Source organism: Chelon labrosus (assembly GCF_963514085.1).
Source record: "Chelon labrosus genome assembly, chromosome: 1".
Lineage (NCBI taxonomy): Eukaryota > Metazoa > Chordata > Actinopteri > Mugiliformes > Mugilidae > Chelon > Chelon labrosus.
In genome coordinates this window covers 16,110,977-16,124,300 of record NC_140337.1, presented here as the reverse complement: position 1 = coordinate 16,124,300, position 13,324 = coordinate 16,110,977, and the positions used below count along the sequence as shown (strand labels likewise).

At 46.8% G+C, this 13,324-nt stretch overlaps 1 protein-coding gene across 1 annotated transcript in view; it reads left to right on the top strand.

Moving 5' to 3' along the window:
- pcxb (pyruvate carboxylase b) overlaps positions 1-13,324 on the top strand; it is a 307,177-nt gene that overhangs the window by 223,954 nt on the left and 69,899 nt on the right. The window lies entirely within an intron of this gene.

The window sequence follows — 13,324 nt, the reverse complement described above, 5'->3', positions numbered from 1 at the left end:
TCTGCCATCATTAGCATATCAGACTGACGGTATTACTATAGCTGTAACATAATCCAGTGTTACTCACAGGCCTATAGCTTTACATGTTGTGTTTAAAATGCCTCAATCACAACCAGAACATCAACTCTATAGTCTCCTCCTCCTGTGTGTTTGTAAAGCTTACATTATAAGACAATGACTAATCTCTATAAGTGGACACCTGCATTTGAATATTCAGAATCTGTAGAGACGGGACAGGATTTCGATACTGGATGCTTTCCCGTAGCATCGCTCAGTCACGTTCGAGTGTGCTTAGGTTGCATTTAGGAAAACGGCCCATGTGGAGAACACAAGAGGCAGAACGTCCCGTCGTATCCTGTCAAGATACAAGCTAACACACTGTGTTTGTAAGACAAATGCTTTCAACAAAGCTGCTGTTGTGTTTCCACACTACCGAGTGGAAACTGTCCGGTTGTAAATGTTGTCTCTCGCTTCCATTCTGTGTTCATCTAAGGTTACTAGTGCACGATACGGGAAGTCTTAACCCGGATATCTGTTATTCAGACGCTAGAAGCCCAAACATTGGCTACCGAGTTGTTAGATGATTAGCTGATGGGTTCCCAGACGGTACCAGGACCAACTAACCAGCTTTTGTTGTTTCTAGGTTACCGATCGGTTCGTTTTCCCATCTTTTTAACTCGCTATTCCTTTGCTTTAACAACCGGTCCGCTCACGTGCCTTCCATTTTATTCCCCGTCCCTCCATTCACTTGCCAGTCTGTTCGCTTTGGCAAGGCTCCTACTTCGAGCAGCGAGCCTCCCATCTGTTCATCTCCCTTACTGTAGGCCGAGAATGACAGACACCCCCGGTAACAATGAGCCACGCGGAGCATTAACAAGATAATTGCGAGAACGTTCTTGTTTTTTTTGTTTTTTTTTTAATTCCGCCTTCGTTTCACAGTTTGAACCCGGTGACACGTACCTGCTCGGTATTCTTACGACGCTCGGTGGCAGGAGAGGAAAAGCAATTATAGAATTATGATTTGCTTAATGGAAATCAAAAGGCCTCTTTGTTACGTCTCCAAAAGACTCGGGCGTCATCTCTTCAGAATTCACTGAACCCGTTCAAAGCGGGAGTCAAAACTGCTTCGAGACGATCAACGGTAACAAGCCTCGTCTCGGTTATTTAAAAAGCTTATTGTTCGTACACATGGTGTATTGTTTTTAGGCTGAATCACTTTTGCTTCCTGGGTGATTAATGACCCTCCAAAGCAGGAAGCCATGGCTCCATTATTAGAGCGTCTGTTACATGGTAAACCCCCGTAGTGCATCATATTCCCCTTACAGGTATATGTGTAAATAGCTCATTACTGGTGTCAGGGATCTTTAACAGACTTTTTGGGGTCACGTAAGACTAATTGTAGCCAATGGTCTAACAGCAGAACGCAGCATAATGATGGCCATCTGTCATTTCTAATTATTCTTCCCCATTTATCAGTCTATTTTTATTTCCCTGCAGTGAATTGCCATCAATTCATCACTTTTTATGATCTCGTCTCAAATCTTCTTGTTGATCTCAAACCTTCTGTTTTTTATTCTCCCTCTCTCTCTCTCCGTGTCATTTCTTGCCCCTCTAATCTTTTATGTCTGAGTCTTTTCTATTATATCACCCCTTCTTGATCCCTCCATCTTCTCCTCTTTGCCTCGCTGCCCCCCCCCTCTCTCCTGTTATTGCTCTGAACTGCGATGAGCCCTTCATCATTTTTCTCCTAATCTATTTTTCCCCGTTTTATTCCGCTCATTTCTCACATTGCCCTTGTCGCGCCGAGAAGTCGATCACCGAGTCTCACTTGTCGCCCCGCTGCAATCAATCCTTTCACGTGACCCCACCTTTAGCCTCCACCGCCGCGTCGCCCCGTCTCCCCCTGCGTCTCTCCCCCCCCCCCCCCCCCCCCCACATCTCTATTCCCTTCTCATCGCCCTCTTATCCTCCATATATCCACTCAGTCGGTCTGATCTCCTGTGTCAGTGTGCCAAATCTGTGTGTGTGTGTGTGTGTTTGTGTGCGCGCTCAGACGCAGCTTATGTAAAAAGCCTTCAAACGAAAGGGAGGTTAGGACTGTTCTGTGCTGCTGCTGCTGCTGCTGCTGCTGCTGCTGCCGCTGCTGCCACACAAACCCCGTCAGCCCCGAATCCGCACACACACACACACTCGACATGCTACACACAGACGCACACAACACGCCAGGTGAGATTACATAAAGGCGAGGTGATGAAAGCCTAGCTGAGACACACCTAGTGAGTAATCTGATACAGGACAGCTGGCTGACACTCACACATGGAAACACACAGAGAGAGAGTGAGAGAGTGAGAGAGAGAGAGAGAAAGGGGGGAAGGATCCTCAGTATGTATGCAGAGTTAGAGGTGTTTAAGGATTAGAATAGAACGATAAGAAAAGAAAAGCGTACAATCATCTGTGCTCTGTGAGAGATTTGTGTGCGTGTGTGCGTGTACCCTGACATTTGCCTCTTATGTTTTTGTTGTTATGAATGCACATCTGTTCATTATTCATAGTCCTGAGTGTGTGTGTGTTTGTGTGTGTTTGTGCATGAGAGACACAGAGCACCGAGTTCCCAGTCCTGTGAGTGCTGGTGCTCACTGCATTGATGTACTCAATGATTCAGCACAAGAGCGCTAACCATGCAGATATGGATTTGCCTTTACAGTGCATGTGTGTGTGTGTGTGTGTGTGTGTCCGTTTGAAACTGCATGGACATTACCTTTTCCGTCTGTGCGGCTCTATAATCCGAATCAGCTCCACATGTTATCCAGGTTTGTGTGTGTGTGTGTGTACGTGTGCGTGTGTGTGCAGCACAGATTTCGCCCCAGGTGTTTCTGCTTGTGTCGGGCCAGCACGAGGGTGCGGGGGGTGTGGGGGCGGCGGCGCCGGGCGGGGGGCGTGGGGGATGAGCGGGATGCGCGTCCGTGTCGAAACCTGTCCGACTCCCCTCCACGATCACAAACCCCCCACACACATCAAAAGGAGGCGGATGTAGGTCAGTGTCGGACAACCGGAGAGTCGAAGAAATTCCAATCCCACAATATCCTCTTAGGCTTCTATAGATGAAGAAAACCTGGAAAATCCTGAATTACTCGCCCAATCCTGGCGTGGTATTCCGAAATAGAGACCTCAGTTTGAAAGAAAATCCAAGAATCCACTTTGCTTAAAATCCTATTTATGCCGTCGTGATGTGATTTCCTCATGGCAGTATTCAACTTTTTCTCTACGTATCGAGCGGTCCAGTTGAGAGAGAGTAAGAATCCAGGCTGCAATCTTCACCTCCTCCTCCTCCTCCTCCACCACCGCTACTCTTCTTCTCGTTCGCCTCCCCCCCCCCTTCAGTATCTCCTCTTCATCGGGCTCTCCGGTGTTTTTCTCTCACTACTTTGTTCTCTCGCACGTTCAGTCTTTCCTTCCCCGCCGCTTCCAGGAGTGCTTTCCAGGTTGCCTCGGGGCCTCTCTGCTCTCTGCTCGGCGTGACGCGTGTTTGTTCTCCCGCACTGAATTAGTTGCTCGTTGATGACCTTGGAGGGAGGTGCAGACGGGGAGGTTTGGGAGCGACGCTGGAGAGCGATATCTAGAGAGACCTGAAACGGAGAGAGAGACACATGGGAAGCGTGAACACGACGAGCCGAGCGGCGTCTTTGCTCTGCGTGTGTGCATTCATTTAAATCTCATTGTTCATTTTCTACTCCACCCGGCTCTCCCCGACTTGCAACCCCTCATTTTTCCCCCCTCCCTCCCTCCCTCCCTTCCTTCCTCCCTCCCTCCCTCGCTCTCACCTGTCTGTCAAAAAGAATCAATAGCTCTGAGACCCTCTTAACGCCTCACAGTGGGCTGCATGGGCCTATTCTTGCGTGCACACACACACACATGCACACACTCTCTCTCTCTCTCTCTCTGAGGGGTACACGTGCACACGCACAGTCATGCAACACATACTTGCACACACCGCCACAGTCGCCGCCGCCACACACGCTTCCAGTAAGTAGTCATGCAACGATATTCGCTCTCTCTCTCTCTCCCCCCCTCCCTTTCTCCCTCTCTCTCCCTCTCTCTCTCTCTCAAACACGCACATCCTAATGAAACAACTAGGCTATTGATCAGCCCAATGAATGTCACGCAGTTCAGAAGTCCCCCCCCCCTTCACACACACACACACACACACACACACACACACACACACACACTCACTGGCTTGTCAATCAAACTCCAAAAGCCGACACCTTCAAGACAACAATCTCATTATCTTGCTGTAAGCCAGTGCACTCACTGTGTGTGTGTGTGTGTGTGTGTGTGTGTGTGTTCCTTTGAGTGTGTATCTGTACATTACTGCAGCAGCTACATATATGTAGCCCCTCTCCTGGATTTTTTCCCCCCCTTCTCTCTCTCTTGAATTAAATTGCAAATCCTCGAGTCGTTTCCCTCTTTCCGTCCCTGCTCATGAGCTTCTCCTCCTCCTCCAGCGTTCACTTTGCCACTTCAAAATCACAATAGAGCTATTTATCCATTATTAAGACTATTTCGTAAAGTCTTCTCCTTGTCCTTTCATCCTCATCGGACACCTCTCTCCTTCTTCCCCTGCCCCTTTTTGTTGGATTAAAACGTGTAATTACTAACCTTGTTTTCCGGACCATTCCACCACGACTCCTGGAACCGTCACATCTCTCTGTCTCCGCGGCTCTCGCTCTATCTCAGCTCCGTGGAAAAACACCCATCTCCCTCTCTCTCTCTCTCTCTCTCTCCCTCTCTCTCCTCTCTATCTCTCTCCGTCTATGCCCCTCTCTCTCTCTCTCCCCTCCCGCCGGTCGTCCCCTCACTCGGTCTCGACAGCTGCAGCGCTCTGCCTGCCTCCTCTGTCGCTCTTCCGTCGGGCTGTAGGCTGATTGAATTTTAAGTCATGTTAATCCCGCAGAACAGGTACTGAATGAAGGAGGGGACAAAGAAGGGAGAGAGAGGGAGGAAATAACAGAATGCAGGGAGTAAGCTGGGTTGTATTTTTAGAAATCTCTTCTCTCCTTCAGGCAGCTTCTTTTTTTTTTTTTCTCTCTCTCCTTGTCCTGCCTCCGCTGGCTCACTTTTCATTCATCCATTTATCTGCTTCTTTATCCTCTTGCTTTTTTTTTTTTTTTTTTCGTAATTTTGTTTGGCTTTCTTCGTCCTTATCTGGTGGAGGAAAAAAAAAGAGTGTGATTCCCGGCGAGGGGCAGAAGAGAGCACTGTGATCCGTCTCCGGCAGCGTCAGGCATCCGACTGAAAGAGAGAGAGAGAGGGGGAGAGAGAGTGGGAGAGTGAGAGAGAGAGGGGGGCATGGAGATGAGGAGGCATGCAGGAGTGAAGTGATGAGGGGTGATGGGGTAAGAAAGGAGGATGAAGAAAGGGTGAATAATGTGCCATATGGGGAGGGGAAGAGGATTAGGAGAGATGAGAAATTGGACGGAGAGAGAAGGTGGAGATGAGGAAAAGGGAAGAGGGTCCAATGAAGCAGAGTAACAATTATGTTCCCCGAGTAGGGTGGCACAGTGGCGTCCTCACACCGTCCAAACACATCCTCATTAGGTTAATTGGTGATTCTAAATTGGCCGTAGGTGTGAGTGTGAGTGGTTGCCTGTCTCTCTGTGTTAGCCCTGTGATAGTTATCAACATTTTGTTGGTTTTATAGCAAGTGGGCGAGGTTCCTCTTAGCGTGCATACGTAATTAGCTTTTCATTCTGCACGTAAAAAGTGGATGCATTCCCTTCCTGGTTCTGAGTGACGTGTTCAGGCTGCAGATACCCAAAATCAAGCGTAACATGCTGGTTTTAACCATGTACAGATCTGAACACCGTATTATTATCCAGTCACATATACAGTAGATGCATATAATGACATAAGTGCTGATAAAGTGCATTTTAAACCTCTTTAGTCAAATCTCAAATGAGGGATTTCTGCTTGAAAGGGTGTTTGGGGCGGGGGGGGGGGGGGGGGGCAGAAGAAGGGAGATCTGGAGGAAGAGAAAAAAGTCGGCTGGTATGACAAGTAGATGTGAAGCTCTCGGCGCCTCAAGCAACTCTGGGTCAGACCAGGATGAGAGGGGTAGCAGAGGAGGGTGATTAAGAGCGAGGGCGAACACGCGAGTGCCGACTTGTGAGGACGGAGAGGTGGAGAAGAGAGAAGAGGCCAAAGATCTCTGGGGGCCGTAAGGGGAGATAAGTGAGGAAGGGAGAGGGGTTAGCCGGGGATAGGAGGGAGGGGTGGATGGAGTGATAGGAAGGCGATAGGAACAAGTGTAGCCGATACCACTTCAAACGGGGGCCTGGCGCTTGATTTCCCCGCCGCGCCGGTGGCGGCTGGAAATAGCCATTTAATGGAAACCGTCTGCCTAGCGCGCGCGTGTCCCGTTACTGGGGCAGAACCTGTAACGGTGTCTCCAATATTCACGTGCGTGCGGTCGTGTTTTAGCGACGTAATCGCACGCTGGAGATGAAACGTCGCAAAGATGGGAATGAAAGATGGTAAAAAAGGAGGTCAGGGTAAGAGATTTGGTTGTGTCATGGATTAATTGGTTTTTGCCGTGTGTCTCAATTCTCACCCAGGAGTCGCTTTATGTCCTCAATCTCCGCTCCGCTCCCTGTTCATATCATATCTCTTCCATTTTTCCAAGCGTTTACCCCTCATGCAACCGTCATACGTTACTTTTGTGCCTTGAATTTATTTTTATCCTGTAATTCCTCCTGACTGTCTACATCTCTTACCGTGGCCGGCGTATTATTAACCTGGTAAGCCAAAACCTCCCTCAAAGCAAGGTCCAGCAAGGAGAAGCTTGATATATAATTCCGCCCAGTCGTATCCCGTTTGCAGCGCTCGCTTTAATGGCTCGTTGATTCACAATTAATCAAACCTCTAGTGGTGTAAGCACTCGGTCCTCCTCTCAGGGAGAGTGACCTTGCTGAATGAAAATAAACTAGCATGACCTACTGCTGGGGGGATGAATGGACTGAGTTCTCCAGTCAGGGGAAATTCACATTACTGACCGAGTTCTTGGTTTACTTATAGGGAATATCACAATAAGCGAGCTTGTGAATGGAATCAAACTGCACTCAACTAATAATGTATAGGGCAAAAGTCAGAAACTTTGTGTCTTTAGAACACTTTCTGATCAATCCGGTTAAAGTAAAGCTCACAGGGGAGTGTTTTTTTCTCTTTCCGTAGGACTGAGAACTAAGCTGAGAGATTGGCAGGAGCCTTAGTCCATTCTGAGTAATGCTGCACTTAATCAGAAAGAGGGCAGACCTGCTCTGGTTTGGTCAGGCCAAATTAGCCCTCAAAGTGAAAACAGTTGCAGGGGAGTCGGCCTACTGACCTAGGGCTGCACAAATCTATCGACTTTTTTATTTATTTATTTATCGCAAATTGGTTCAGCGGTCAACTCGCGTGCGGTGTCAACGAACTGGAAACATCTCGGTGTCAAGTATTTATGCAGCTCACTTGGGTGCATACTAACACTTCAGCAGATGGTATTTGTTTCTGAAAGCTGAATGCTAAATGAGTTTACACCCTGGTTTGTATTACATGGTATCACTAATGCAAACCAGTCAGACATTTTTTTATTTTTTTGGAATTGAAGCAGAACACCGACGACGGGGTTTAAGTGCAGTTCTTGAAAATACGTGAACGTTGTAATGCGCGTGTGAACGTCTTTAAATAGCCTCAACCTTTTTTTTTTCCCCGATGATCCAGTCATCTGACTAATAATTTGACCTTTGTCAGACTTGCTCCGGTCTCCATCTGCCAGTCTGTCCTGCGTCCAACACGTTGAGCACTAGATGTGTTCAAACAGCCGAAGTAGTATTTCACTAAATGCCTCACAGTGATGTTTGCCAAAGAAAAAAAAAAAAAAAACGAGCGATAGGTACGGCAGAAAAAGTGTCAAAGTGTAAATCAAAATTTGAAACTCGACAGCTGCTGCGGAACATGTCCTTGCCAGCAGCAAGAATTTATATTGGTGTGTATGTGACAGCAGAAAGACTTTTTATTTTTTTTTTTTCTCTCTACTAGATGGTTGAAGTGTTGGACACTGAAGTGCGAAAACTTTTAGAAATTGTAGATGGTTGGACTCTTATCCGTCAAGGAGACATAAATCCCAAACTCTGCGCCACAGTGACCCCAAACTTTCAGCCAGACTCGTAAAGATCTTCTCCAACGAGAACAAGGAGCCTCACGACAGATGGTGCCCCGCCCCGACAGAGCCCTGCTCTCTCTGTCACTGAGTCAGGATGTGATTACACCGTGGAGCAAGCTACCAGAGAAGTCCCTGGGAGGGCTGGTTTGGTTTCAAGGGTTAAATGTGCCCACACTAAATAATTCAAACTATTAATGGAATTATGTTTGGAAGTGTCTAACACTTACTAATGAGGACAACATTTTAGTTTTTCCGTGATAAAATGACTCAGTGAAGGTTTTGGCTAAATATAGGCAACACTGAAGCACAAAAAATGCGCACAAACACGTCACACATAAGCACCAGTGTGTTGAACGCTTCTATTCACACACACACACACACACAAACTTCACATAGATGCATCGAACATACATTTGACATAGTCCATTTGCAACCGGCGGACGCGCAACACACACAAAACACGATTGCACATACACACTTAGAGATTGGAATGATTGCGTGACTGCACACACAAACGCGCCGCGGCATCACACAAATGAGGACACGGGTTAGACACACACACACACATATAAACTCACACTAGCTGGGTTGTAACGTCGGGGGTAAATGGTGTGGAGGTTTAGATCGAAGGGCAGACCCCCCTCTATTTGTCTCAATCCGCGGATAATGAGAGACAAGGACGGACACGCGGCCGCACACGTGCACAAACAGCCACACAACACCACCGTCTAATTTTGCCCTCGGAGTCGTTTGCATGTCATTGCGCTTTTATTTATTTCCCCTGCATTAATAACAGTGTCTCCAAATGATTTCCCAGTTACTGCTGGCAGACCGTTTTACCAGCCATAGGCTGCACAAAATGAGGTACGGGGGGGAAAAAAAACATGCTAGGCCTCATTTGTCTGCGTTGCTCTATGTGTAAAGCCTTGACAAATGCACTCCGACGCGCAGACACGGGGCAGAAAAGACTTCGGGGACTTGTTTGTTAGAGGGGAAAAAAATAAAAAAATAAAACATGCAAGCCAAATATTTCCAAGAGTAAGTTGCTTTAATGTATTTCCTGCTGCTGGAATTAACAAGTGGAAACAGCAACGGTGGATCAGAGGCAGCTATTACTAGAATGTGTGTGGGGGACTAGGCAAGAAAACACAACAAGCCGTTACAAAAAGGCTGGTGAATGTCAAGATACAAAGCTGGGAGGTGCAACGGAAAAGACTGCAAATGAGATTTTGTTTGTTGATCGTTTCCCCTGAAATAAGCTGCAGATTCCTGGCACCAGTTCTGTTGGAAAAGCACGAGAGAGTGCAATGATGCATTTACATGTGTGCAGCTATCAGGGAATGGAGAAGAATCGGTGAAGAGCTGCTCCCATAAAGATTATTTTGTTGTTTATTGAGCTGCTCTGTTAAAAGGAGAGTCCTAATCAATTTCATCCCGGTGTATTTCCCATTAACCTAACCCTAGTGGCTCTGTGGGTCATACTAACCTCTATTGTAGAGAGTCACGGAAACTAATTCCCCTGATAAATAACATTTAGGGGGAAATTAGCGTGATCTCCCCGCAGCAGCGTGTCCGAAAGGTGAACACAGGACTCAGCTGCATCAGTGGAACATTTTGCTAACAGTGTTATCCATCCAGGATAATGTTGTTTAGGCTGCAGATAGCTTCCTACTGGACAGGTAGCAGACAAGCCAGATTAAATGGTTCGTGTCTGCAAGTTAGCAAAGTGCCCGGTTAATATCACCCTTTGTCAGACTCCAAACATCCAACATTTATTGATTCGTGCAAAAGTCGCCCCTTCTCTGGGAAACGGTGCATCTCTCCAGCAGACGTGCAGAGATGCAAAATTAGCTCGACCCACGGAGCCGCACTGCCACACTAACACGCCAGGCTGAATAAAATGGATGTCTCCTCTAATGCCCCTGTTTCCGTGCCGCCGTGTTATGCACAGTTCATCTTTCTGTCGTGATAATGGCGTGGTTCGCCCTCGTGGCTGTCTTTGCCGAACGCTGCGGTAAAACTCTTCTGCGAGTTTTTTTTCTTTTAACGCCGTAAACTGTGCATTGAGAAGGAAGCCGTCCCCGAAGGAAGACGCTCAACTCCTCGAATTGCCCTGGAAGTGCAGAAAGTTTGTAGAGAATACCTCGTCAAGACCGAGCACCGGGAGTGAGACTGAACTAAAGCGGTCTCGCCGGCTGCTGTGTCATCAGCTAGTGGGAGTGCCACGCTTTGCAAAATGCCGTTAAAAGCTCGAGTCATAGCTCGATTTAGGTGTTTACATGAGTGAAGCTCCCTTTAAATAGTAAAACTAAGCTTATTCTGACAACAGGAATAATTGCATTAGCAGAATCGGAGCATGTTGTTTACATGGGCTCCTCCTTAGTCACATTACCGCCTTAATCGCATTATGGTCTGATAATTGGCTGCGCGGGGAAACTAGTAGACGTTTCTCGCAGTAGGAGGTTCTGACTTGTTAAATGCGGCTAATAACGGCAGTAAATGGCCGCATTCGGCTTCGGCCTGCCGCTGCCAGAGCCCCGTCGCTGGCCATGCTGGCCCACTGGCAAGGCTGACGGGCACAACTAAATGGAACAGGGCCGTGTTTCATTTCATACTTTCCCCTGCTGTCAAAGCTCACTGCTGCCAGACAGCCATTTCAGCTGCACGGCCATCATAAGAATATACACAGAGAGAGAGAGAGAGAGACGGGGAGCAGGAGCCTTGATCAAAGAACATTAAAAACCCAAATGTGAAAATCTATAAATACTGACTAGGAAATCACAAGCAGCCACGATGAGGCTGTAAAAATATTCAGATAAATAATGCATGATGTTCTGTGCTGAGAAAAACTAAGACAGTTATAGTACAGTCGGTAAATAAGAGGCGGCTGTTAGTCATTTTGGTGTCCCGGAAACTAGACACTATGGATGTTTTAGCGTTAAAGGCGTCACGCTGAGCCATAGATGGAGACTAAACACGGACCCGCTGGTTGAGTCAACCCTTTTTGTTTTTTTGTTTTTTTTAAAGTCTGCCCATCTTTGCTCAATATTTGTGCAGGAACCGGGATGAATCACCGTCTCACTACTGACTGGTAGTCATCAATACACACACACACAGAGAGAGAGAGAGAGAGAGCATTAGATGAGATGCATTACTTTGACAGAACAGTATTGAGACTTGAGCAGTGATCATGATGATAAATGGAAATGCGGCGGATTGAATTTTCTGCCAGCGTCACACAGAATATGAAGAAGGAAGAAGAGTCACCCTGCTTCACTTTGATCGCTAGAAAACGACGCGAATGGCGTTTGTGTGTTCCTCCTTTTGTCACCTAAAGTAAAGTAGACCTTTATTCTTCATGCAGTTGGGAAAGCTGATTAAACAGAGCAGCAATAAAACATCATGCCTGCCTGCACCAGTGTCATTTCTATTAGGCTGACAGTAAACAGTACTGCAAAGATAATAACAGGAAAATTAAATTTAATTAAATATAACACATTGGCATTCTCTAAGTTTTAATTGAGCTGTAACTGATAACTTTAAATGTTCTACAGGGACACGTTTCGCACTCTGTAACTTTCTCTGACGTGTGTTCGTCAGCCCCAAACCTGCGACGGAAATGCTTTTAAATCGTTTAAAGTGTTCAGTGGTGGCTAATTAGACGGGTAAAGGTTGTCCGGTGTTCAGCTCCAGTGGACTTGAAGTTGAAGGTCACAATTTGAGATTTCATCTGCGGCACTAGAAGTGCTGTTTAGTTTTTTTACTCTGCAGTGCTCTTTGCGAAGCCCACCGTAGCCCCGGGATCTCTTTTAAACTGTGACTCAGGATGGGAGATGAGTCACAGGTATTGTTGGGAGGATAATGGGTTGAAGTAATTTAATGTCAAAAGGTAAACAGTCTGATGATATGCAGTAATTGTAAGCCCATGATCACGGTAATGTTTTAAGCTGTCTCCAGGCTCTCCTCTCTTTGAACCAAAAATAATTGTCCACTTAAACGGCAAAAACCATTTTCTTTTTTTCTTTTTTTTAAATTTCAAAGTACCGAATGCATTATGCTGGAGGTGCTCGGTGAAGAGACGCATTTAGGTGTTGCACAAGTGCCCACACACTGTGAAGTGCCGCGGCAAAGACAGCTGTCCCGCCCTGCTGCGACCCTGTCGAACGCTGCCTTTGGCTTGGGAGAAGATATTAAATGACTCTAAAACAAAAATTAGACCTCGCTTTTGACAGGTCAGCAGGATCCATTGATGTCCACCCAGTGAACTGCCATCAGAAGTTTTCTTTAATCAAATCCCCACTGCCCTAGGCTTATCCTAGCTGGCTATAATAAGGACAAAAATGACTCAGCTTATATGTCCACATTAAATACATTAAATCGTGCTGCCGCGAGTTTGAAGCCAATGCAGCCGGTAGCCCAGTAATTAATACCAAAAGAGATTAAAGGCGGTTCTTTAAACACACAATAAATTGTAGTATTACTCTGTTAAAAGGCCTTGAAGTGTTAATTCTGACTACCATCTGCCAGCGGATCTGCAATGCAAAACAACTGTTCTTTAAAATTAGCGCGTCTCTGGGAATTCCTCTTTTCACCGTCTAGTGGAGGTTTACGATCCTCTGACGTCTCTCAGTGGCAACACAACGCGAGTAAAAGAGACATTTGTGTTTTTGCAGCGGAATGTGTGTTTACACTGTACCTCTGGCCCAAACAGGCTCTAAATCCGCCGGTGTGATAGGGGCGCTAAACGAGCTTTATTGAGCCGGGATCCCAGAGAGAACCTATGAATGTTTGCTACAGGCGCTAAACGGTTCAAGAGCCCCTGCTGTCTCAAGCTCCACCAAAAAAACTCTCAGAAGGCACCGGTTCAGTGGGTTGGAGTTTCTGTGAACCAACTAGTGTCCCTGCATCTTAAAAGACAAGATGTAGAACCCAAGCTTGGAATTAACAGCAGGATCTCTGTTCTCGCCGTGTCGGCGTCCGTGTTTGGCTGAACGTCTATTTCCTCTTTTTGTAACGCGATCGTTCGCAAGTTCAAATGTAATTAACACGAGACCAGACACCTGCCAGCGGAGTCGGAGACGACACGCACTCTCTGCGGAGTGCATGTGAGTCGTTTGATGCGTC